We start from the raw sequence: 27,550 nt of genomic DNA, 5'->3' as shown, positions 1-27,550 counted from the left end.
TTCAATATAAGGTATAAGGTAAAACAATTTTTCAAAAAATTAAAAAGTATGACTAAAAATAATGGAGTTACTATCTCTCTAAACTTTACTGCTTTTCACAGTCACATAACTGACAAATATATGACCAAATTATTTGGCTATCCTCTTGAAAAATATAATGTACTTTACTACCCCTTAAAAGTTTGCATTTCCAAATTACAGAATTTCTAGTGGGGAAGGGAGGGGAGTTAAAATTAACTTAGAATCAAGGTGAATTCTCAGATTTTTTTTTTTTTTAATATGAAATAAGCTGAAGTTTTTCATTTCAACATTCTCAAAACTCATACTATAGTTTATTCTTAGAACTCCAAAAGTGAACATTTTATCTCTCAGGAAAGTAAAAACAAGTAGAAGTCTCAGAGTCGTTACTGCCTTAAAAAGAGTAGATCTATCAGAATGGAATGTGTCTATCATATTGTAAATTGGAAAAAAAACTTTGAAACAGAGTATTCTATTCTTGCCAACTCAGTACCCAGTTTATGTATACGTATATATGATTTTTTGTGTATGAAGAACAGAATTTGAATTGAGGAGACACATCTGAGCTATCTGTAGAACTAAATGTTGATATCAGGAGAGATTTCTTTGTAGGGATTGAAAAGGCAGACAAAAGTGCTTATTCATCCCTAACATGAAAATGGTCTTGTTTTCATGACCAGATAGGCAATCTGGAAAAATTATTATCAATATTAAAAAAAAAAATAGTATAGAACACTTTATAGTCTTACTGCAATCTCTTCAGAAAGAGATAATTTCAAATGGATCCTGACTTCCACATAACTGAGTGTATGGATTTCTATTTTAAATACTTGGACACAGCTTAGACTTTTAGAGGATGAACGAAAAGTATATATGTGCTGTCAATTTTGTTCATTCCTTGTTTCATTCCAAGTGCATCTCTGATCATTTACTCTGCCTGCAATTACTTAACTTCAGGTGGCTGAGGACTTCACCTATGATCTAATCCAGAGACATATCCTTAATCAATGTCATAACTTTGACTCAGTCCCTGAATTAACTGTACCAGAACCTGCTTTGTATTATTCACAATATTACTTTCTAAGGCAAACTGTCAGAATTGCTGCCACTGCAAAACTATGCAAATGTATTTCCTAGTTCAAAGTATCCTCTCTTTGCACTGTAAGACAGTCTATACACCATATATCATCAGTGTGGATATATACCCAACATGTAAAATTATAAATTGATATAAAATAATATTCAAAAAAAGCCTTCTGAATTCTGAAATTGAATTCTATAGCATGACATTTCAGCACTCCAAAACAGACTGGTATACAAATGAGGATGTGTCAGTGATTTCCTGTTTTCCTAAAACTATGAATTATCATAAGAGTAGAGGAATGAGTAGTGTAAGATGTGGAAGCAGGTTTTAGACATTTTTTCTACTCATGTAGGTTTTTACAACTAATGACTTTCAATTCACTGTCACAATAGAGAAGAATTATTTCCTTGGCAAAGTAATATGTGTGCTTTATACTTCATGTGGAATTTATCAAGCATAGGGCCAAAAAGCACTGTTCTTGATTGTACTCACACAGACTTCATGTAATAGAATTATAGCAATATAAGGTTGGAAAAGACCTCAGAAGTTCATCTAGTTCATCCCTTAGCCCAGAGGCAGAATCAGATATTTCTATGTTATTTGTGACAGATGTGTCTAGCCTGTTCTAAAAAGCCTCCACCGATGCGGAATATACAACTTCTGTAAAATTTTCTGTAAAAAAGGAGGTGCCTGGGAGGCATCAGCATTCATTAAAAAAAAATCTTTTTTCTTTCTGTCCAGGCAAGAGGGGTCTCCAAGCATTCCAAACTGTACTGAAAAATAACAGTCAGCAAAAATGAATGCTCTGGTCTTGAATTTGTTGAATAAAAAACGGTTGATCTCATTCTTGGTCTCCTTCTGTGGTAAAGAGTTGGTTTGGGGGTTAAGATGTTGGTTAGAGTTAGTGGCTGTAAAATAAAAACTCTGCAGCCCAGTTAGAGGTTTAATTTAGAGATGTGTGAGCCTTTGGAAGTACCCCTCCCAAAGATCACCTGCTATCAACATCCTGTTCATCATCTGTTTTTTTTTTTTAGCAGTTCTGTTCTCAGATTTTCTGTAGAAAGGAAGGTAGAAAGGAATCTCTACCAAATTTAGGCAGAGATTCTCCAAAATTCCAATGAATCAGGGGTTAAACTGCATGAAGCTTTTAGAGTATGACCTTGTGGGTTCTTCCCTTCTGCTTCTGCTGCTTTTGGATTTTTTTTTAATATATTTCCCCTGCTGTGAAGAACATCTACAAGCATTAATTCGCTGTGCCTATTATTCTGAAAGAGAGACAAAAAAAGTAAAAATTAGGATGTCAGAGGGAAATAAAATTTGCTACTATGTTACAATTGCATTTTAAAATAAACAAAAAAACACTACTCTTTTGCTGGCTGTAGATTTGGAAAGGAAAGTTGATTGTCAGTAATCCACAATTAGTTAATTACCCAGTGAATATCAAACCCAAATATAAACTTGCAATTCATTTTACTGGTCAGGGTATTGATTTTGTCTTTTTTTTTAATATATAAAATATGTAACAGTTTCAAATGACCCTGTTGACCTGAACAGCCAGAATATATGGTTGGGTAGAGAGGAGGGCTTTGTTCCATAAACATTTTAGGTAATTATTAGCAACTTAATTACATCCTTTTAATTCTCCTTTTAGCTTTTACTAGAGATTGTGTAGGGCAAAGACTGAACTCAGAAATGGAATGTGACCTCTTTTTTTTTCAAATAAACTCAAGTGACTTAAGTGAAAATAGTGTCAAGGAATGACATCCCGAGGTCTCTTCCAACCTGAATTATTCTATGACTCTATGAAATTAAATTCAACAGCTTAACTCCTATGGACTAGAAACTTTTGTACCTGAGAAGACTCATCCCAAGGAAAATGAATGGGAAATCACTTTTGGCCCTTCCCATTTCTGAATCAGATATGCCAGGTATCCCAAAACATGTTGTCAAATGCTCTGTAGTTATATTGGCTTTTCAATGACAAACTATTAATAAAGAGAAGAAACGAATGGATCTTTCCCATGGATCTAACATGAGCAGAAAAGACAAATGAAGAGATTACTTAGAAAACAGTTGTATTAAAAGATGGTTCATTCAGAAATTATTAAGATGCAGTAGTGACAGACAGGATAGAATACATATTTCATGGCAGAAAGAGAAAATAAAATTCTACAGATACACTGAATGATAATAAGTGTAGTCAAGAAACTGTTCTTATCTTTTTTACTCTCTCCTACTAAGCAGATTATATTTCAGTGAAGAAATGAAAGCTAAACTATTACCACTAAAACCCAGAATCATTTGGTTATTTTGATTCCTGAGAGCCATCACCATGTATATATGAAATGGGTTTGGATATGGGGACAAGCACACTCACAAGTTTAATTGCTTTTTGGGTTCCTTTACTATAATAATATTTCTGTGTGGCAGAGTCATTCTTGATTTTTAAAAGATGTTTCCTTTTATTATTTTTTTTAATAGGGCAGCCTATTTTTAATCAGTATTTGCTATGGATAGGCAGAACTACCCATACTACATGGATTGGTATTCAGAGCAACATTGACCGTGTTTAAGTTGAAATGTCATTTCACCTTATAGGTAACTAAAATACCTGTGAGACTTTCTTAGATATCATTTTTTCAAGTTCTACCTTTTCCATTCTAACACTTTAGCAGAATTTCCCTATAGGTATTTTTTATTTTCTTAAGCGCATATTTTTGGTTTCTTTATTTAGTTAAGCACAGCAAATGTGGTTTCTTGTATTCATATCTAATTGAGTTCATGATTCAATGACATTCATTTTGTGAAACTATGAAACAATGTTGCAGATTAATTGTTAATTATATGTTACAGTCATGTTTAAATTGCGGTGTGATTAAAAAAAATGCATCATTAACGCATAAAGCTTCCTGGAAAATGAACACATGCAACTTTAAATGCCTTAAAAGACAAGCCTAACCAGAAAGCATGTTTGAAAAGAAAATGTTGTGCATGAGCACACAAAGACTTGCATGCATATCTGCGTATATATGAAAGAATTAATTCAGTGCAGGTGAAAAAAGTTGAAAGAACAAGCCAGGCTGGCATTTAATAAATTGTTTTTAAGTTAAATGTTTACTTTACACCAAACTATACCACATTAACAGTGGTCTCAACTTCTGACAAAGCCTTATCCATATGTATTATTACTAAACTGGAAGAACGATTATTAAGAAAGTGATATCTTTTTCTGGTGTCCATATAATCCTTAATTTCTCAGTTGAAAATTCCAATTTTTGTTCTCTGTGAATGTTTTTTTAAAGTGATACAGACACTAGAATTTACAGGATGTGTATATAGTATATATTTTTTGTATATGTGTACATTTATATATATATACATGTATATATATATATGCATGTATATATGTATGTATATATATTAAAAAGAGTTTCTATCCCATGAGTAATTCCCATCTTTAAACATTTGTTTTCATGCCAGCTGGGACTTCCAGTTACTAAAATATTTCACTGAAAAGGTTCTCTGTTCATACATTTTGTTTCATTCAAATACTAAAATGGTAATATTGTTGTGACATCTGGGTGCCATACAAACCGTTGAGCATTAAGTTTTACTTTCATTCAGTGTTGCAATATCACTACCAAAAGATATACATTTTAAAGGAAAGAATGAAACATTAAGTGACTTCACAAGTAATTTCTAATATCTCCCAAAATAACAAAAATATTAGATTATCATGATAAATCTACAGGAAAAATATCCCACTAAATGGTGCCAATTGGCTACAACTTAAATACTATTCGGTGTCTCTTATTTGATGATATAAAGGTGGATAAACAACATCATTCTCTCCAAAATTAAAATGATGACAAAGACATAATGATTGCAGTTCAGTTCTGAAAACCTACTTTTTAAAAATGCATGTTGCTGGATCCTGAATGTACTATCACAGAATCACAGAATCGTTTAGGTTGGAAGGGACCTCTGGAGATCAGTACTATGTCTCATTCTGACTTAAAAAAAACGTTCCTATTGGTGTTAACTTTGTTGCTCTCAGAGTGCTGACTGAGAACTGTAGACCATTGTGTGCAGCATCAAAATCCCCTTGGCCAGTTATTTTCTTGCAGAATTTTCCAGAGGTGGAATTAAGTTTGCACTGATGTCACTGGGAGGAATGCTAGAAAACAGCTGGGTCCCAGAGAGACCCAGGGTCTCCAAACTTTTTAAATTTATACAAATATACGAAATGGAAAATGACAGCTTTTACCATGGCTAAGTTAGCTAAAAGTTAGTTTTTTCTTGATATAGGAACCCTAAAGAGACATTAGAACATCCTTTGTCAGGAATAAAAAGAGATTTTCATTTTCAGTTGTTGAATCCACATTTCAAATGATTTATCCAAAAGGAAATACAGAAAGCAAAATCTGAGTTACTGTCCATTCAAATCCATATTCTAACCACTAAAATTAATTGCTTTCTTAAGCAATCTCTGTCCACACAGGAAACTTGTCATAACATGGTGATAATTTGCTTTGAATTAATTACAGGTTATATATGACTAGTGATAATACATAGCACTTACACAGTATACCATCAAACAGATTGGAAGCACCAAATCCATCTGAATAGTAACAGGCTCTGATACTCTCTTGCCAGTAGCAGGCTACGGCTCACTTGAAAGCAGGCAGAGAAAAGTGTGGAAAACTAAAGCAGTAAGGTATACTTACGTAATCCATCAGCTCCACAAACTCAGAGCTTCAAAGAGCTCCTGGTAGACATTAAAATTGCTTCTCTCTGAGAAAAATGTTGGAAGAGCTAACACTTTTTCTGAATGAATCCACCCTGCCACATAGGGAACTGATATAGCTAACTTGAATTTATTCATATAAAGCATCATATTTTAGGAAGATATAAAATTCTCAGTAGGGTGCAAAACATTTTATTTTTCAGATGGGGACTTAAAATGCTGCATAATGCAAAAATACATGCTATCACATACAATATGACATAATGGAGTTACACCATGTAGAATAATTTATATCTAATTTTAACCCCGCGTCTGATATTTTCTTCCCAAACAAGCTAAACCCCAAACTGATATGCTATGAATGCAGTAAAACTTTATACCTTGTATTTGAAACCCATATCTGATGATTGCACAAACTGTGTGGTGAGCTGGTCAGTATAGTGTATGCTCTTCTGTCTTAAGCAGAATGTCACCAATCATGCAGGAGCTCATTAATGTGCAGCTAGAGCCGTTGCACTGCAGCCTGGAAACAATGCAATGCAAAAATGAGTCTTCCGAAAGCCTGCGTAATCCAAAGAGCGCATTGACCAGGAGATGTTATTCAAATAAACAGTCAGTTCATTAGTTTGTTATTGCAGGTCCTAAATGTATAAAACTCTTGAAGAAAAACCAAGGCACAATTGTCACAATCTGTTTGGGTCTGCTGAATCCAATCAAATTGACTTGGAGTGTGCATGTTGGTGCTGTGAAACTGAGGAATGTAAGTGTAGGCACAGGGTCTGAGGAACCCTCTACCGCCTATTTTGAACCTGCTAATGTGCTCTGCTCACTTAATGGCATCTTATAAAACATCTGGTCTCAAATGCTCAAATATTGATTCAGTATATGGAAATCTGGTATTACACTCCTGCTGTTTCTAGGAACAGCTTATATAAACAGATCTGACATGATTGTGCCATATGGTTTTATTTCTGGAGTGCTTTGACTGCATATTTTGGGGGGAGAGGGTGACTAATTGGAATGATTTATGGGTCCCCCTCGCTTCCTTCAAGGTGGATGATGACTAAGTCGTAAAAGCCACAAATTTTGGTGTCCAGGTTCATCAGGGTTTTCAGTTAATGGTTAACTGAATGACAAATCTCTGCTGTGCATTCACGTGTGACTCCAGTGAGTGGGTGATAAGGCCTAAATCCTCCATAGAGTCCAAATGCGCAGGCTAAAAAGGAAGTATGTTTTACAGGCTCTATGTGCTTTTACCATGCCACATTTACCACACATTAGTAAAGACAAATACAGGAATATGAGAGGTTTTGAAGAGACAAATAGGTTGTGGTCCTTCTGCAAACATCAGTAACAGCTTGAATAGTGTAGCTGGGTAAAGAGCGAAGCTGCAGGCTCTGGGTAAGGTTTAAAGTCTAAGGAATTTGGTCCGCTTGAAGGTGCTGTTTGCCCTGACATTCCTTCCTCACTAGTCTAACTCTCCAAGGATCTATTGCAGGCCCTGCTATCTCAGGCTGTCTCACAGGAACCGCAATTTTTCTATCAGGAAAATTTTCTGGCTACTCAAACACACCAAAACCAGTGTTTTATGACCTGGCTAGAGCCGGCAGTATATACAGCATCTGCACAGCCCTGTGGATTCTCCTCTCTGATATGATATAAAGCATGGCCAATTCAATAGGAAGTGATAAAAGCATATATAACTGTTAGACTGGTTTCATCCATCCTTATTCTATAAATTTTTATCATAAACTTCTGAATTCTGAAAAACTGCTTTGTTCAACTGCTTTTTATCTACTTCCTTTTCCCTTACAGATTTTTAGCCACACAGGGCTCTGTGGGTACAATTCATCCACATGCCACAACCTTCTCACATTATTATTAGACAGATGCACAGCTGTACCACCCCCTCCTTATTCACGTTATACCCTGATTGTCTCTTAAATATTTATACTACCTCTGTGCTTTTGATTTGTTGCACTGGACCCAAGTTAAGAACATATAAAATGTCTACTGTTCATCATTTGTTTGTGGATAAATTTTTTTTCAATATTTCACATTTTAGAGGTGACTGTTAGAATTAATATGTAGATGTCACTTCTGCCAGCAGGACACTCAGATACATTTCCAAAATTTAAAATATTTGACAAGATTTTTTTTTTTCAGATACATTCTACTCCTTTCACTACAAGGTTTCCGCAAATTCCCTCCCGTCTTTGTGCTTCTGTGTGAGTTTATGAAAGACTTTCTGCCTTAGAAACTTATGACCTTCCTTCCACCACAGTCTGCAATTTTCTGATGTCACCACCACCACAGAGGCATTTCTGTTGCTTCTATATTCCAATTTTTCTTCTGCAGAACGCAGTGCCTGTAACTACAGCTCAGACTGTGGTTCTTCGAGCAACACAGAATTCTATGGAGAATTTGCATCTCAGAAATGAGATTTTTTAAAGGATGTAGAGGATGAACAGAGTTGAGTAAAAGTGATCATGTGCACATAAGGGAGAGGCATGAAGATGCATCATATAAAGTTCCTGGCTATCTAATTATATTCAATGTAAGGAACCTGGGCTCCTCAATTTCTGTTATTGCAGACAAAATTAACTGCAAATGAAATATTTTGTATATTTTTAAAAAACTGCACTCAGACTGTACATTTTAGAGTTAGATACAGAAAAAAAGTCTAGGCCAGGGTATGAAAAGCAGGTTAGCCTAATGAAACCTTTACATCCCACCTTAGGATATTTTAGAAATTCTTCAACCCCTCATCTTGATTTGGTTTAAACTTATGTACAAACCCAGACGGAGGCCAACTTTTTATATTTAAATGTGACCCAGGAGTATATCAATGTCTCCAGGCAAATTGATTTCAAAAGATCTTAAGTGGTTAGTCAATATCCATTGGTGATTAATCATGGTACCATCAATTCTAAATGTAAAATTTCCCATCATATGGGCTTGAATGTGAATCCTAGTCAAGGCTTACTGCTATTCAGAGGTTTAAGACTGATAATACTCACTACTACAGAACTATCATTTTAATCTTTTTTTCTGCAATTCTTTTCATGGAGGCTTTAACAAAACACCTCCTTTGGCTCTGGAGAATTCCAGGCTTTCCATTGATTTAGTTTCTTCCAGAGTAGCTCACACAAGATCAGCAAATTTCACACACACATAAATTCACTTTTTTGGAACAAAAAATAGTAGACGATTTTCTTATTCAAGGGGCACTGCACAGTCATAAACTTATAGATAAAAGAGTATAATGGACAAAATCCTTTTCTTACATTAACTGAAAGAACCCTTAGACTGTGTGTGCTTTGCAAAAGAAAACAAACAAGCTTGTCAATTCCTGTGTCTCTTTTGAGAGAAAGAAGAGGAGACATTTACGTGTGACAGGCATAGACATGAGGGAGAACATACACTGTTTTCTCTGTGCCTGATACTGGAAATTGTATCCCACTGAGTGTCTGGGAGATAAGCCCCAGTACTTGCCTCTTCAATACTATTGATACTCATGTTGTTTTGCGGATATGATAAACAGCTTATAACTACCATGAAAAATGTGAGTTCTGTGACAATTATCAAGATGAGATACATTTCTGGTGAAGGATGTCTGGTTAATTTAGGTGTCTCTGATATATTGTCAGACCCAGGTCCAAACCATCACACAAGGTCACTCACTCGAGCCCAAGTTTCTATAACATCTGCAATATATAAACACAAGGCCATTTTCAGGCTTAGGATGATTAAGGGCATACCAGAGTATGCTTTTGAGCCTACTTCACTCCCAAAGGTGGACCTATACTCCCTAGCATTGTAGCTTTGATACCGTGTTACTCACGTATGTGACTCAATTACAGTCTTGTTACCCAGTTGCTGCTGAGGAAATGCAGCTTAGATAACATAAATTCAACAAGTCAATGAACAGACATAAGGTCTTCCTCAGAAGACATATACTATATCACTATCACCATGTCATAGGGATATACAGACAGCCTACGCTCTAATTTACTGTGTCCAGGTTGCTCAATCTTCTGCTGTGGGTAGGGTCTGCCACTGGACTTGGGCACCTGGCAGGCCTGAGAGCAGACCTTACCAGCAAAGTCAGAGCTAAAGCAGGACCTGTGTACCTCAGCCTTTCTATGTCTTTATCACTAGGTCCTCACTGCTTTCTGCAGTCCTCACTGGCAACAGAAAGCACGTTCTTCAGGGAGACTGGTATCAAAAGAGCATTGATAAATCAATGATGTTAACTGGTGGGCCACTGAAGAGAGCAACTTGACCAATCAAGAGAGACATAATTAACTTAATATTGTTTGAACAATGCAATTCTTTAAACTAACAAACACACTTGTACTCAATATTCTTCCACAACCAATGCTAAAAGCAGGACGTATGGATTTTATGGTCACACAAACTGCTCCAGGTCACACAAACTGCTTTCCCATCTGTTCTTTAGTGATCAGGCATGGACAGCACCACAGTGAAAATGTTTCATTTCAGAGTGATGTGCCAAGACTGTAGTAATGATGATTATTTTTCAGTGTACTTTTTCTACATTACAAATACTCTCATTCCTGTCCATAACGATGGAGCATCAGGCAGGCCATGGAAAGCTCAGCTAATTTTAATCATTTTCTTTTAGTAGTAAAGAAAAGATTCTTGTTTGTGGGCAAAGAAACGTAAACCAGATAGAGGACCAGAGTTTGCTTGTACCTACTTCCTAACAGTCTCAGCAATCCCATTGCAACAGCTTCAGTTAAAGCTGCAATCTAAACTGATAGCAGATGATAGGAAAGTCCATACGTAGTGTACGGATTTCCTGGGCCCAACATGGATGAGACTGAATAGAGTGAGAGCACTGGGAGGCTGCTGTTCTAGTCCCTGCTCGGCCTCCAGCTTCCTCGTACAGACAACAGAATCTGCATTCCTGTGGTCCAGTTTCTCAAACCTTTTACATGCAAAGCTTTACAGACTTGTTTGTGATGTGCTGTGTAAATGCTAGGTGTTTACTCATGACACGTCTGAGAACCTCATCTGTCAACAATAAGGATTATGACAAAAAAATCATATATCTGCATCCCCACTGGGGAAAAAAAAACAACTGCAAAATATTCAAGGCTTCAGATTTTGTGTTTCTCATCTAGTTATTGGTATATTTGTTTCATGTCTTCACTCATTTAATATAATAAAAATCATATCTGACTGGAAAATAGTAGCTAAGTTTTACCTGAATATGGAAAACTCACCCTGTTAGCCTGTGATATGTTAAGCCTTCCAAACTGCCTTCCTTCATTACAGGCTACATTCAACATATAATTACTGTACCAGCAATATCTAATTTATTATACTGTGTACCAGAATGTGCTGCTTTCAATAAGTTCTGCTTCTCATCTAGACTTTTGAGGACTGTTATCCCCAAACCTGCTCTAGAAATCAAGGGATTTAAAGAACCCCAGAGATTCCAGATTCTCACAGCAATTGATAAAAAGAGCTTGAAGTAAAATTGGAGGCATATAGTGCAACAAATGAAAGACATACAGTAGTGCAACAAAGTAATGTTTTTAAAATGGAGAATGTAAGATAAATATGAGAAAAGATTTCTGCAGATGAGGTGTTTTATGATGAGAATAAATCTCCCAAAGAAAGCAAGGAATCATCACCTGTGGTTCTTTTGCTCCTTGAATGAACAAAATTTTCATTAGGTTATTGCATGGTATTATTAGAGATATCTTTACAAGGTGCTTTCTATTCTCTGTCTGCTATGTCTATTCATCAGAGAACATATGTTTCTCATTGATTGTGGTAGGAATTACGCAAATTGCTTGAAGTCAAAATTTCCACCGTCGTGTAACCTAGTTTTCCAACATTACACTGAACAGTCAAAAATGTATGCAGCCCTCAAGTAACCACACATATAAAATGTGTGATATTTATAATTACTATGAGAAAATTGTTTTCTATTGATTACTTCAGGAAAGAGAAATGACAATTGCATCACAGTGAACCCTGTAGTAATGTGATGAGAAAGGCCCATCATCTTTAAAAATTTTGTTATTAATAAGCTATTCTCAATGTTATCTTGTAGAAGCTAATTAAAACAGAAGTCATATTAAATTTCTGACAATTTTTATTAAGGATTACATTAGTATTTCTTAATGTTATTACCTTTCTATCCTCTTCACAGACAAGTAATGGAACAACTGAATGTATTTGCTGCCCAGTATCTGCTAGTTTGCTGATGCACTGTTTAACAATTTTTACTATTTTTTCCACAGTGATAAAGTTGAATTAAGTACTTTGCTATTATCTGGAAGAAAAACCCATGTATAGGAAAGATGTGCAGAAGAAGATGTGCAATCGGAAAAACAGTTTCACTGTAAGTCTATCAGTTTTTGCCAGTCTTCCCCAGAAACAGGAAGAAGTCAATGGAAATAGATGAAACTCTGAAAGTAAAATTATATAAGAAATTATGTCGATATGAATATCTCTGTTGCTGTATGTTTTAGATGCTTTTGAACTGAGTAGCATTTCTGCATACCATGGGAATGTAACAGTGAGTAGACTGTTTTGCTTGTGTTAACAAGGACTATGATATTTTCTGTGTAAAAAGAATAAGAGTTTTCAAAAAATAAATAGTATTCTATCATTTATGCTGTATTACGACCCAAGAGATATGTAATATTTAGATGTGACACTTCCTGGGTACTAACAGAAGACTCACCTCTGTAAAGCTGTCACAGAGGTGTCCGTATCACTCCCAGGAGAAACAGGGCACTGCTGAAGTGTCACTCGAAGCTGGCACAGCCCTCAGCTGCTGTGACAGTCCCTTGGGGACAGCTTCCTCCTCAAACTTATGCTGAAGAACTCAGTGGCATAAAGACAACTCAGGATCACAAGGTGACAAAGAAGGCTTCAAATCAGTTTTGGATGTACACACACAGTATATAGTAAGTAAACGCCACAAAAACTGTATGCTCTGCAGCGCAAGTGTAGCTCAAGACCTAAATGTGCAATCTGTGGAAAAAGAATGAGGAGTACACAGTTTTATCAGATCTGGCAGAAATTGCCACTAATGTGAAGTACATTTGTGTGACTGAACTTTAGCCAGTGGTGATCTCTCTGTGTACCTGAAGACGTAAATCTACAACTAAAACTTGTTCAGCATTCAAAGTGGTTGGATATAATCCTACACTCATGAGAAGGTCATTAGTGTGGCGGTGAAGAGAGCTGGAGATTAAGAGCATACTAAACAGACAAGTACTTGCTGATGTAGCAAACAAGAGCATGCTTGGCTCTTGTTTGTCATCGTCTATCCCTAATGCTTTCAAGTAATGTCAAATGGTCAGCCTCAGACAGGACTACCAGTTGCAGGCTGCTCTCTAGATAGGCTGGCACAGCAAACAGGGTTAGACCTGATGCCTAAGCCTGGGCTTCCCTGAAACTAATGTGACATGCTGTAGCTGAGGGCAGATTTTCTGAAGGAGAGGTGCTGAAAGTATGCCGAAAAGATCCTGGAGTACGCTGCGCTGGCAAAGAGAAGAAACCCCTACAGGGTCAGACGGGTGAGCTTCCCAGCCCTGTATTCTCACGGTGGCAGTAGCGGAGCACAAGAGTACTTGAGACCCCCAGGTACTTCGGGAAAGCACCTCCTGAGACCCGTTCTTCTCATAATTCCCCAGTATCCTGACATGCTAGTATATCACTGCTTAGCCCTTTTGCTGTCCTTTTGTTCTATTGCCTATTAAGTTGTCTAAACTCTTTCTGAACCTGCTAGTACTGTCTATCTCCACAACCTCTTGTGGCAAAAAGTTCCAGAAATTCACAGTCTACTGTATAAATAAGTACTTTCTTTTATCTGCTTTAAATTGGTTTACTACTAGTTTCATAAACTGCCCCTTAGTTCTAGCATCATAGGATTTGATGAATAACCATTTTTCTTTTACCCTATCTGCAGCCTTCATGACTTTGTAATTCTCAATATTTGTATACATACTCAGCAAGTACAAAACAGTTAGAATCTCTAACTCTTGCTACTGAAATGTCTTAAGATATATTTATAAATAACATACTGTGTTAAATTACTATACAGATACACATTTGTGAAAGAAATGTGATAGGAGGATATTTGTAGATAGATGCATTTTACCACTAGTAAATGAGACAGTCTACAAGCAGAAGACAGTATGGATGACTGAAGAAAATCCTGAATGTTAAATGCAAATGGTAGAATATTTTTATTGAAATTATATATAAAAATATTGGGGGTTTTTTAATGTTTTTTGAAGAAATCATTTTAAAGAAATCATTTAAAAATTGCAAGATTATAAACGAGTTGTTTTATAATTTTGGGGTTTAAGCAATGAATTTAAAAAATCATTTTCATCTATTTTTAAAAATGGAAATTAAAAAATTTCCATTACAGTGTATAAAAGGGAAGAAAAGAATATGTAAGACCAATACATACCTTAATTATTTTTCTGTTTGCACAATGGATAACATAATGGATATATGCAAGGCTTGACATTGTGGTACCACATGAAAAACATCAACATTTCAAAGGATCCTAATTAGCAGTGACATATTTAAATATAGTGATTAAGGAGTCTTGGTAAATCCTGAGATGCTCACAAACTAATCTCTTTCTATACAGAGGTTTACATTTTGTGAAGAAGTTAGAATAGGCCATATAGCTGACCATGCTACACAGACTTTTGGTTATGTCAGTCTGACAAAGGCTTTTGATACCCTCTTCCCTGTCATCTGAATATAAGGTAGCTATGAAGGGAAAGAAAGGGAGGAACACCGACAAAGACTTAAAATCAGGTGTTTACTCTTATGAAGAAGCTGTATCTTTGATTATAGGCTTGGTGTTTTCCTCTGTGTGCAGGGTCAGATCCTTTCTTATAAATGCTTACCTCATCATAGTGACCCATTCTTCATTTGTGTTTGGAAACTTGAACTGAGAAGTAAAGTAAAGCAGATTGAAAGGGTCAGTTCTATACCTGATGTAACTTCTTGGCAGTAAACCAAGGATAAATTTGGCCCATGTGTACAAACAGAAGTAACTAAAAATGTACAAGTGTTGCAGAGCCAGATAAAGCAGCAAGTCAAGGGAGAACAGAAGGCATCAGCTTAAGAGGTAATCAATATGTGTGGGAGGCTGGAAAGGATAAGCAACACCAATGTCAACAGAAAGTCAGGGTGGGGAAAAAAGCTTCGCAGAGGAAAGCAGCAAAATAAAAACATTCTGCTACTCCCTGCATCCATCAGTGAAGTTCTTCTTTCACTAACTATTTATTTGTTTAGGGTTAAATCATGCACTTGGCTGCATGCAAAAAGGCTGGCAATCAGGAAGATTTTGGATATTTTTTAGGCTAGAATGAGTCTTAAATATCTTGCTTTGATGGAAAAAAATTGGTTTGCAGTTATGTTTATGCCCCACAACCCATTGGCTGCTAACAAGGCATTGTTAGAAGGTGTGTATGGTAGGGGCACTGCAGCTGAAAGGGTCATGTGTTGGCCCCAAAAGTTGTCAGCAACTAGAAAATCAAGACTGTAATTGGTCCTGTTCAACTACCAGTAGCCTCATGGTACATGAAAGTGGTCTGTATTGACAGAATTTCATAAGTAAGCTCTTTCATGAATTCATAGACATCTGGTCAGATCCCAACCGTGATGCACATATGACCATGCGAGCCCAGACATGCACACAGACAAAACATTCGCTGGTCAGGTGAAGATTTGGATTGAATATGCCATGCTTAATTCAAGTTAATAAAGTCACACTTATTTCCATAGGTTGAGAGTGTGGTCTACCATGTGTTTTTGGAAGTAAAAAGGCCAGCTTATAAAGAAGGAGTCACTATGTAAAGTGAGTATCTGGATTTGCTATTGCCCTACTGGGCAGTATTATTCTGTGAGGCCATTTATAAACGTGAAATGAGGAAAATATGGATATAAACAAATTGTTGGCCATGAGTGTTTGCACTCCCCTAACTTAGAGGCTGCTATGCCTGTGGGTAACACAATTTAGAGTAAATACAAAATTGCGCTTTGTTATTTTTTTTAGTAGAAATATGAACCTAAATACCTCCAGATCTCTCCTCTTCCCCCAGGCACTTCCGATACACCCATGAAACCAATGTTAGGCAATCATTCCATCACTAATGGAATTTCATTTTGATAATATAAATGTATAATTTAAACTGCTGCATCTTTTAAATATACCTTGTCTTTTAGCTGTTATCTGACCACTGTGTTTTCTAGTGTTAAACTAAAATGTTTTAGATCCTACTTGTACTGTTTTCAAAAGTGTGCTAAGCAAAAAAAAAAAAAAGTGTACAAGCTTTATATTTGAGATACCTTTCAACAAGCTTCAGTAGAGATAGCTCTTAGTGTTTTGATAACGTTACCATATCCTGTTTAGTAAGAGCTATGTCTACACTATAGGATGGATTATGCTTCCAGATTCAGTCCAGACTTTTGATCCTCTGATTCTTCCAGCGAGAAGGTGAATTTAAATGTATTACACCCCCTATTTCCCTCTTTGCGGTTTTTCTTCCAGTTAAAGCAGGCTGTGGTACACACACAAGTTTCATTTGAGTATGCAGTTAGAATATGGCCAGCGTGCATACACCTGAACTGAGATCTGGGAGGTTTTCTCAGTTCCCACAGCTCAGGCGTATCTAAGCTTAGTTCAAAGTTTGCCAAAGGAGTGATGGTCTGCTATGCCTGCTTTATACTACAGTTTTCAAGCTGCTTAAATTTGAGTGAAGCCAGTCTAGAATGTATTGGGGTGCTGAGAGGAGGGGAATTTTGTTCTTTTTTCCAAGGTTTTTTTGGCTGAAATGACTCACCAAACTTGGCATAATTTCAAACTCTTTTCACAGGCATGAATTTTCATTTTTCAGCTACTAATAAAAAGTTTCAGGTAAACAACTCCTCCAGCTCCATTCAGAAGTATATATAACACATAACATAAACACTAAAAACAGCATTTAGCACAAAGCCAGTAAGAAAAGCCAGAGAAATGTGTGTGTTTTAAAGGAGCATTCTTGGAAAATTATCATCTGGCACATTTTAGCTGTTAGCTCAAACAGCAAGAATGATGCTGCAGAGAATATTTAATGAGAGGAAAAACAGGAAGGACAACCCACTGCCAATTATAAAATTCCCCTGAAGTAGCTGCTATACGATGTTTGCTGAAGTACTGTCTTTATCTCCGTTAAAAGAAAGGTGAAGATAAACGACGTGGTTGCCATAGATTTTTTGAACTTGCTCCTCTCCTTGCATTTTGTACCTTCGTTTCATCTACTTCAGGCTGCTACATGGACAGCTCTGGCAAAGCTAGGGAATATTTGCTACAAAAAAATACTTTGGAGCAATAGGACTGTTTTAGCATTGTTGTTTATGCTCCACAGCAGAGATGGGGCAGGATTTTCTCTGTTCTTCACTCTTCTTATTGCATGGTTATAAACAATCACATGTAGCCCAACCTCTGTGATACTCTTAGCAGCAGTGAGCTATTTCTTTAAATGTGTCTACCTGTTAAGTACATGTTAAACTAATTGGAAAGCATATGAAAGGAGGAGGAGAAAGAAAAAAGAAAAAGAAAATAAAAAGAAACCACAAAAGGCCTCTTGCCAAAATCCTTCCAAGGAGTTGGCTTCTCTTAGGATTTAGATACCATTTATTTCAGCACTGCTACTATTCCTTCTTCCCCCCTCCTCGCCCTTTCTCTCCCTCCCTGGTGTTACTTGGTAGCATCCATCAAAACAACACCTCCAAAAGAACAGCATAGTGTCAGCACTGGCTGCTAACGTGAGAAAATCAGTCATAATATTGAATGATATCAAGGCCCCCTGCTTTTCTTATCTGTCACTAAACAAACTGCACAGGACACATTGACATTTTGGCATTCACTGTAGAAATGCATTAATGGCACACGTATTTTGGCCTGAAAAATCAGAAGGTTTAAAAGAACCATTTGTTATAAGTGTCCTCATGTGCCCAGAAATATCTGTGTTAGAATAAGTTAGTGTCAAGGACTTCAACAGCTGGATGCTAAACTGCTTCTTCTGTCTATGATATCGGTGCACATCTTTCACAGGGAGAAAACAGAAAACGGTCCTATATGAAGCAACCTTAAAACTACATTTAACATCATCAAGTGAAAATGTGGAAGTGACATTAGAGCTTTTCTCTCAGTCAATAAGCATGGATTGAATCCTGCTCATCTGCAGTCCTCTTTATGCATGAAAAAGGGATGAGAAATATGATATATCGTGATTAATTGCTGCATATGCATTTATAAACACTCAGCCCTCTTTTGTCTTTTATATTGCCTATATGGGTCCTAAACCAATTAATTACAGTGTTATACAAAGAGTAGAAAGGGTAAATGGATCCTGAATTAGGCAGTCTTTTGGTTAGCCATCAGATTGGTCCTGAGTAGCTTCAGCGTTAGGCACTGAAGGTTCTTTGCAGGCTGACGCAGGAGTTTATAGAGACTCATGGCCTGGGAAGAAAGCAGTTTTAATGACTCATCATTATCTTAAATGCTGGCATAAAAATAGGTGCTTGGGTCCAGCACACCATTCTAAGCAGTCAAATTTGAGGGTCTTTGAAAAAAATAATGCTTTACAATATACCAGACGGTGCTACTTATTATTATTTTGTTTATTTTGTCAACATCATTAAAGTGTAAAGCTAATCATGTATATGTTCAAATGGCATAAGCAGTTGTGAACATGTTTATTCATATCTCTTTATCTATACTTAGAGTCCACATCTGTGTCCATTCTTTACAATCGACTATTAATTCAGAATAATACAAAACATTTCCATGATTCTGTCCACCAAAGCTAATTTAAAGAAAAGTAGTCTGAGATATCTGCAATAAAATGAAAATGCTGCCATTAAGATAACAAATAGTCTAGAGGTTTTCTGTATGTTTTCAATGGACTCCTGGACTCCATTTAGTGGAATTCTATTCAGCTGATTCTTTGAACTGCAAAAGGAGCCCCTAGATTATTTCTAGCAATTCTGCTGAAGGTCTAGAAGAAAAATCAGTTCATGCATCCATGCATAGCTTTTCTATAGGGTTCTGCCATGCCGCTAGGAATCTTTGAGGGAGTCCATAAATCTCAAAATGGTTGGAAAACTCTAGCCTATATAGGTGGGATTTTCAAAATATTCAGCACTAACTTAATTGTCTGCCTAATAAAGACAATCTCATTGTGATTTTTGTCATTTACTTTAGCAGGAACAGAGCCAAGCCTGAGTGTTTTAGAAATGATATTCTAATATACACAACAGTCATTTTTCTAGCAGTGTTTTAACTTTTTTCCCTGAGAAGTCGCTAATTTAATTCAAAAGTTTGGATAGAATCTTGTAGATTTGTTCTGAAGACACAAATCTGTTAAAAGAAATCTGACTCAATGAGATAGATTTGTTATATCAGCTAGGAGTATGTTACCACGTGACTGGGACAGCTGGCAAACTAGGGCTTGAAAATCTGTGTCCTGGCAGAAGAGATACTATATCTACTACGGGTCATGGTAATTTAGAGTATCTTACTCCATGCTGTGCAAGCACCTGAGATTCATCTGAGACTGCAAATGTATAATAATGCAGCAGCATCTATAAATCAGAAAAAAGGAAAGAAAGCAAAGCTTTCTCTTTTTTTATTAATAAATTTCACTAACATCATTTTTAGAAAAATTAGCAGTTAAATTTAAATTATTGATTTTACAGAGCCATTGGCATAAAATCATGTAGAGGAATTGTATTACTGCAAAAAAACCTCTTCCTTTGAAACCATTGCATTTAAGGTGTTGTGTGAACCCAGGAACAGTCTTTGGGGGGGGGTTGGGGGAGATCATTTAATAGAAAAGGTATGTTTACTAAATGGAATTATAATTGCTCCATAAAGTAGAAATAAGATACTTGGTATCCAATTTATATCTTTTCCTTTTTTATTTTTCATAATTATATTTCTGATTCATTTAAAAATCCTTTTGAAATGTTGAGTATTGGAAAGGTAGCACAGATGCTGATTCTGTTTTCAATGGCCTAAAAAAGAAAAGTGCAAGCTTTAATCTGATGTCTAGGCTGCATTAAAAAAATTGGATTGAAAAGGATTAGATTAGATTAGACCTTCTGGATTTAAAAATGTTAAAACTCCATTTATGCTTTAACATAATCTCCTTCCACTCTCTGGAGCCATCAAGCTGAGCACTGTCCCTTGCAAGTATTTTTTATTATTATTATTAAATTTGGTTCTTTTTCATTTTAACATCCTAGTTTCATATTTGTAATAGCAAGAAATCCTCTGAGACAGATCTAAAAGTTCTTTCTGACCTGGTGAATGGAAGGGCAGGCATTTAAACCTCTGGCTTTTACAATGATTTTATGTATTTGTGCACAGTCACAAATGTAAATATTAATAGCTAGTTTTTAAAAGCCAAATAAGAGTAAGTGCTTTTAAGGACTTTAGAGGCTTGTGAGAGAGTTGTGATGTTTTACAGTACAACAAATTATTTACAATGCATTATTATGAAGAAATGTTCAGTTTAAAAAGCAATCATGCACTTTACTAAACCTGAAGTACCTATTACCTGCAGCATCTGTAAATAAAAAAGGAATTATAATATTTGCAAGCTGCTGCCTGCTACTTCAGAATGCAGATTGGATTTTATTTCTCACAAAAATAAAAACAAAATATTATCTGGGGGTTATAGGACAGCATCTTTCAGGAGGAAAATGGAGGAAAAAGAATATCCTTGGTGGCATTAATACAACATACAGAGACGATGTTGATGCTCTGGCTCAGAACGTTCCACAGCAGGATCAGACTATCAGTTTTTCCAGCATCATTCGGACTGTATTAAGAATGGCCAGGGGAGACCAAAAATATCTAAAATATTAGATGATACTATCTGATATGAGAGAAAGACTTTATCAAACCATTAACTCAATTTCTGATCAGCCATGGTGGACCAGCCATTTCCATGCAGTCCTGGAGTTGTGATAAGTCATGTGATAGGTAGCACCATCACAAGCCCCTTATTTTTCTGCCATTAGACATTGGCTCTGGATGGCATCCGGAAGAGCTATTATCATGACTTGGTCTGGCCTAGCAATGCTATTAACTGGGCGCTACTATCAGAAAGGTAATGTTTGCTCAGCCAGGCTCGAGACTCATTGATTAATTTGGCCAGGGTACCTGGTAGAACCCAGAAAGGAACTATAAGTTTGTTCTAATTAATGAACACCCTGGGAAACCTATTCCAGGATATTAAAGGTGACCTGTCCAACCTCGTGCCAGTCCCTCTGTGACACCCTCAGAAAAAGAACAAAAAACCTGATCCATTCCTGTTCTCAGTGCAGCCAGCATTAGCGCTTATTTCAGTAACTGCCAAGATGTTTAGCATATCAAATGTTTATCAGATTTATCATATCAAATGTTTATCATATTATTAGATGTTTATCATCATCAAAAGAGAGTAAGGGTCACTGGCCAAAAAGTTTGGCTATATACATTATCAATTTTCTATGGTCTTTGTGAGGCTCAAGAGTGTCAACAGGGTGTAACTAGCAGAACACCATTTTCTCTTAGCACCGAGACAGAAAACAAAAAATTTGATCTCTGATGTTTTTCAAATCTTATTCTGTTGTTTCTATATACTTTCTTGACAGCTACATTTGAGTATGTATAAGTTTTATTTTCATAGTACACATTCATGTCCGCTATCTCGGCCAGATTGGGTCGTTACATACTGCCCACTCTCAGCTTCTGCAGCCAAGAAAGGACACAGTTCGTTACAGGATTTAGTACTGGCATCCTGTACAACTGAACAGACCCCCAAGATATAAGCACAACTACAGCAGGCCCACGAGAAGGTGTAATCTTGGATACAAAGCCCAGCTAGCAACTAAGAGTAGTTTCCATAATGAGTCATAGTTACTACTATACATAGTAATATGTATACAGAGTTACAAAGATTTGTGACTAGCCATAGAAAAATGCGTCACTGTTCATTTAAAGGTAAGAGAGAAAAATTCTATAAATCAAAGAAACCTATGGAGTATCATTAACTTATGTGATTCATTTTATTTAGCACTGACAACTGGATATTGGGAAAATCTGTGAAGCACTCGTCCTAGGAAATGTATTTCTAGTCATCTATTATTAAATCAGGGCAGCAGTGGACATTTGCTACCAAAAAAAAAAAAAACTCAGAGCAGTCTAGGACCCCATTTGTGGGGGGAGGAGGAGGCTGGAGTGATTTAAATCTGTGAGCTTTAGGCTTTGTCTTTTTTTTTTTCCTGCAAGTCTCTATGAAAAATAGAATGATGCCTTTTTAAATAGCTTATTAGTTTTAAACCTTAAGACCCTGATTGACAAGATACTAATGAATTTGCTTAATTCTGAGCTAAAGAGTGAGTGGCAAGTAATACAGCTCAAAAATATATTGAAAGAATTTGACTAAGGCACTGAATTTTCTCTGCAGTCAAGATTATGACAGAAGTGAACTTTCCAAAAGGGAGGAACCAAAGAACCTGGCTAACAGGTTACTCCTAACAGCAGAATCTGTTAAGCACTGGAGACATATGGACTTCTGTAACTCAGAGCAAGCTCCTTGCAGAAAGAAGGGAAATGTGGCTTTTGAATGAAGTGTTAACAGAGGGACTGCTATGAAGAAAGTTGAGAAGATTGTGCCATTTTAGGAAAGAGTACTGAGCTTTGCTCAGATGTAGACATCCACACATTTAGCCAGACGAATTATTCTAGCTTTGAGTTTATACGAATTGCTTTATGTCTACTTTGATTTCTTTATTTCAGAATTGAAAATATTCAGTTTAAACTGACCTCACTAAAAAAGATATTATCAGCAGGATGATATTCCATTAGACTATTCTAACTATTTTTGCAGTTCAGTTCAATTCTCAATTGAGACAAAAGCCAAAATACTGAAACTTCAGTTGGAATACGAAGATTAGGGGGAAAAAAACAAAAATCAAAAACCAAGAACAAAAAAGTAGATTGCAAATCTACTGATATATATTGATGTTTCTGATATAATCATGTTTAAACCTTTATGTGGCTTCAATGGGGAATATTGTGTTCTCCTTATGACTGAATAGGACTTTCAGATGCTTTTGACAGGCCACGTTTAACTTTCACTTTGGCATTATCCAATAACAATATGAAAATAATTAGGATTTATCTTTTCCAAGCCTGTTGTTGATGTCAGGCCCAAGTTCCAAAGCGGACAGGCTGAGTACAAGCAAAATGCTGCCAGTGGAGGATAAATAATGTTTTTGAGGCCTCTTGAAATAGTAGGTCTCATATGGTCATGATTCATGACAAAGTTCCATGCCAGATTTTTCCCATCATTGTTCCAACATAAATGTTTCATTTGTTTGTCTGTCAACTTCAAATACTTCCCCTTGACCTAGCTTGTCTATCTTTACCTGAACTGTCACAGAATTTCTTAATTATTGAATTTGTAAGTGCTCCTATTTTTGTCTTTATTCTGGTCAAATTTCACCTCCTATGATGGAGCAGCGTCTCTTTGAATGGCAGAAGTACCACAACGGATCCTAATTCTCTCAAAATTCTAGGTAACAAGACCCTTGGCATCAGCTAACACTAAAATATTTGTCACATGATATAGTAAGAAATACTAGCTAGGGTAAAATTCACCAGCCAAATATTAAGTCCATTACATTTCAGCAATTTAATTGCCATTAGAAAATTTTCTCAAGGTTTTAAATTGGATATATGCAGCATGGAAGATGTGATGGATTTTTTAATTGTGTCTACATTATTAAACAATTTTAAAAGTCATTTAGACACTTGCACTCCATGGGATTTAACTAGTGAAAAATATTTTCTAAATAATATAATAATCTTATTTTTTACTCTCATTCTGTATTATCTGTTTAATTTTACAGTCTTCACTATCATGTATTCAAAATATACTGATTGATATTATCTATACGCTAACTAAGCAATAGGATACCAGTAGAATAAATAACTTAAAAAGGCTATAATTCAATTTTTTAGTGGAATTTTCTTTTTTTTTAAATATTATAGCTATTGCTAACTTGTAATTAAATCCTAAACTGACGTGATTATTTAATCTGATAGCTTTACATCTATTAAATACAAAGGTAATATATAATGTATAATATCAGTATGAAGCACTGCTTCTCTGATTTGCAGCTCAACATACATTTTCAAAAAAAATCTTGGAGAAATTCTGGAGAAATCTTATTTACGTGATTTCTGCAGCCCAGGTCAATTAATGTACATCAGAATCACTTTTTTAATATTACTCTACATGGTTTATAGAATCAGCACACTTATTTGTATGTAATCTTGTATATATTCACACTATGTTAACAGCTGTTCTTTTGACTCGTTCTCACAGTCAGAGTAGCTGGCTGAGGACTGTAAAGCTCAGCAGCTTAAAAGGCTCAATAGGTCTTTCAGATAAGCAAAAGCTCTGAAGAGACAGAAAGGAAAACTTACAGGAAGAAGTATTAAGCAATGTCAGTATTTGAGGAAGGCCTGTGGAAAATCTAAAAAGCCGACGTGTGCAGCTTTTCCTCAGGGCTCTCTGTCGCCGCTAATGAAATCTGAACTTTGGTTACTAAAGAGTGGAAGGAATCTTTCACTCCTTCTTGTGAGTGGGTCAATCAAGTGCAGAAGTTAGCACCTAATCTGAGATGTTTTCATTTTCCGACAGTGGACAGTTTAGACTGAAAAGGCAGGGTGAGCAGATCTAACATCATCTCACTGCTGCAATGGACAAGTCCCACTCCTTCCCCTGCACTCCCACCAGTTATCCTGAGTTAAGGTAATGCATTCAGTGAGCTCCCAGAAGCATCCAAGATGAGGAAGCGAGAATGACTGCAGCTAGGAGCAGTGGCTGAGGGCTACAAGAGAGCAAGACTTCTGCCTTTGAGCTGTGGAGAGCCATAGGATTAGCTGAGCCACCCGTGAAAATGCAACTTTAGTCTTGCCAGTCTGCTCCGTTAAAATATTTGACTAAAACAAAACAAGTTTCAGGGAGAAAACTGATATGCAAATAGACTCCATAAGTATTCACAAGCTGCACACTCTACTGCGGAAGCAGTCCCCCTAGAAAGTGCAGGTACGCAGGCATGCCGTATGCAGAATACAGCATTGTGAGGGTCAATGGTAGATCAATGGGAGGTCCAGTGGATAATGGGGAGGAGAGGGAAAGAAAAATATTTCTACAATTTTACTTTACAAAAGCAGATAAAGCAATTTATTCCTACAACTTTTTCAACAGTGTGGTCCAATTTGAATGTTGCTAATCTTTTGCTTTTTTCATATTTAATCTTCAGTGAGGTTTCCAGGTAAGAGAATTACAAGAATTTATTCCCCACACAGGTGGATGGAGAATTTAGAAACTGGAGCACTAGATCCTTCAGCAAGCACTCAGCCTCTCCAAAGTATGCCAAAGATGTTAAAGGGGTTCCCATTTCAGCTCTCTGGCCCATATGGACAGCTATTATCACAGGAATGAAAGGAGGAAGTAGTATCTTCCAGTTACTGCTGATAATCAGGAAGGTTCTCTGTAACACAGTTGTTAAAATTTTGAGGAGAATACTTGAACCCCCAGATTTATCAAAATCAATTTTGGCATATTCTAACATCTTTAGTATTTGTATTTTTAATTTAATAGTAATTCAGTATTTGCATTTAGCAATAATGATTATTTTTTCCACAAAACCCTCACCCCCATTATTTCAAGTTGAAGACAATTCAGAAATCTGGAATTTTTTTCCCATTAAAGTATGGCAATGATATAAGGTGTGAATCTAAGCAGTTTTCATTAAATCTTTGCAAAGAGCAACCCACAATAACGTCACACAATCATTCTTATTTAAGTTAACTTAGTAAGGAAGAAGACCAAATGGAGAGGCACTCAAAAGACATACACAGTCTTTCTCAGTGTTTTATTTTTGTGCTTATTTAAAAGCTAATTCAAGTTACATTAATGCAAATTCATCTTGCAGACAAGTCTGTCACTGTTTACTTCCAAACAAATTATTTTTGCCTGCAGGTTTTAAACATCTCTTTATCATTAGATGACTTTTTTGGCTTTTCTGTCTTTTATGTACATGTGTCTATATTTATATATATACATACATATAAATAGTTTGGTAAATGTACCATACTAAATATATCTGTGATTAGTTGGTATATAATATTCACTGAAACAGATTCCAAGCTTAGAACCTAACTATGTTAAATTAACATATAATAAATCAAAAATACATGAATCACTTTTTAAAAATAATATAAAGGAGAACAGCGAAAAATATGTCTTATATTTTGTCCTGTGACTCATTCTTTGACATTAATTCTACAGTGTAGAGGATTAATGTACTGGAGAATCAATATGCTTTCAGGCAGACACTACATCAGTATGTTTCCCTTGTTGGTCCATATTTTCATTATTAACAGCTTATGTGCCCTCTGTGTATCTGGAGTATTTTTAATTTATTTGATCCCTGTAGCATCCTTGATTGTGTGAGGGAGCTCAGTTAACATGACGGATTAAGAAACCAAAATTAAGACTAATATATTGCAATTAAGATTAACAAACTAAATTACATAAACTGGTGGTAAGGTTTAGTTGGATTACTTTTAGTTTGCAGACATATTTGCTGCTGATCTAATGAGTTTGACTGAGGTGATAATTCCAATTTCATTCTAGTTGCGTAGACCCACTATTTTTAGCGTTCTTGATTTCATTGAATGAGTGTTATCAATATGTCAAAAGTTATCAAGCCAGAGGTAGTTTTATTTACTAAAGAAACTACTCGGAATCATTGTTCTTTAATAGTTACATTGCAAAGGAATCAGTTACAATGAAATTACACTGATTGTAATTTAACAATGATCGTGGCCAGAGTTCCCCAGATGACCAAAGGAGTATGCACTTTGGCTGAACTAATATGAAGAGATTAAGGATGGAGTTGCAGATAAAACCATTTTAATCTTAAGTGTGGAGTATCCTCCTAATTTCTGTAGGTCCTGGGAATATATTCTGCATGGTACCTCCTACAGTGTTCAGATCTCAGGGCCCAAGAGGTAGGAGAAATCATTTTGCATTTTGGCAGAAGCAAGCAGTGACATAATGCCCTTCCAGTAGTTCCTTGAGGTTTGACAGACAAGCTGTGTCTTCTGCCCCAAGTCTGTTTGCATCATGCATATCCTGCGGCTGCAGGACGTGTTCACATGCCACACACCACTGCCAGTCAGGCTCTGCCTTTTATTCACAGCACAAAATTGCAGCTATCTCCTGCTGCTGATGGTGTCAAGACTTCCACTGCAGTGGGGCTTGAAGGCCTGCTAGAAGGCTGGGCCATGCCAACAGCTGCATCTGCCTCTCCTTATAGCCATTCAAAGTGAAGAATGTGGTGGCACAAAATGCAGTTGTCAGTTTCTCCCTCAAGGGAGCTATTTAGCTCACCTGGAGAGAAACCTGCAGTGTGGGTGAGTGGTGACTAGCGTGCTGGTAGTATAAATATAACCTTTACTGGTCAATATTAGGTTGGATCAATACAAGGATACAAGAAATTATCCATCATCCTATAATGACAACTTTTGCTCAGTAAAGTGCACTGTTTCTCCAAGTCCATGGTGA

The 27,550-nt window shown here is 36.3% G+C and overlaps 2 long non-coding RNA genes across 2 annotated transcripts in view; one reads left to right on the top strand and one right to left on the bottom strand.

The window, feature by feature from the left end:
- LOC138064748 (uncharacterized) overlaps positions 1 to 27,550 on the top strand; it is a 43,844-nt gene that overhangs the window by 6,611 nt on the left and 9,683 nt on the right. The window contains exons 3-4 of the long non-coding RNA XR_011138004.1: positions 12,131 to 12,231; positions 15,654 to 15,726. This is a non-coding gene — a long non-coding RNA (uncharacterized lncRNA). The remainder of the gene's footprint in view (positions 1 to 12,130; positions 12,232 to 15,653; positions 15,727 to 27,550) is intronic.
- LOC138064749 (uncharacterized) overlaps positions 6,188 to 27,550 on the bottom strand; it is a 120,876-nt gene continuing 99,513 nt past the window's right edge. Inside the window, exon 3 of the long non-coding RNA XR_011138006.1 lies at positions 6,188 to 6,372. This is a non-coding gene — a long non-coding RNA (uncharacterized lncRNA). The remainder of the gene's footprint in view (positions 6,373 to 27,550) is intronic.

Source organism: Struthio camelus, chromosome Z, assembly GCF_040807025.1.
Source record: "Struthio camelus isolate bStrCam1 chromosome Z, bStrCam1.hap1, whole genome shotgun sequence".
NCBI lineage: Eukaryota > Metazoa > Chordata > Aves > Struthioniformes > Struthionidae > Struthio > Struthio camelus.
The sequence above is the reverse complement of the archived record's forward strand: the minus strand, read 5'-3'. Positions and strand labels throughout refer to the sequence as shown.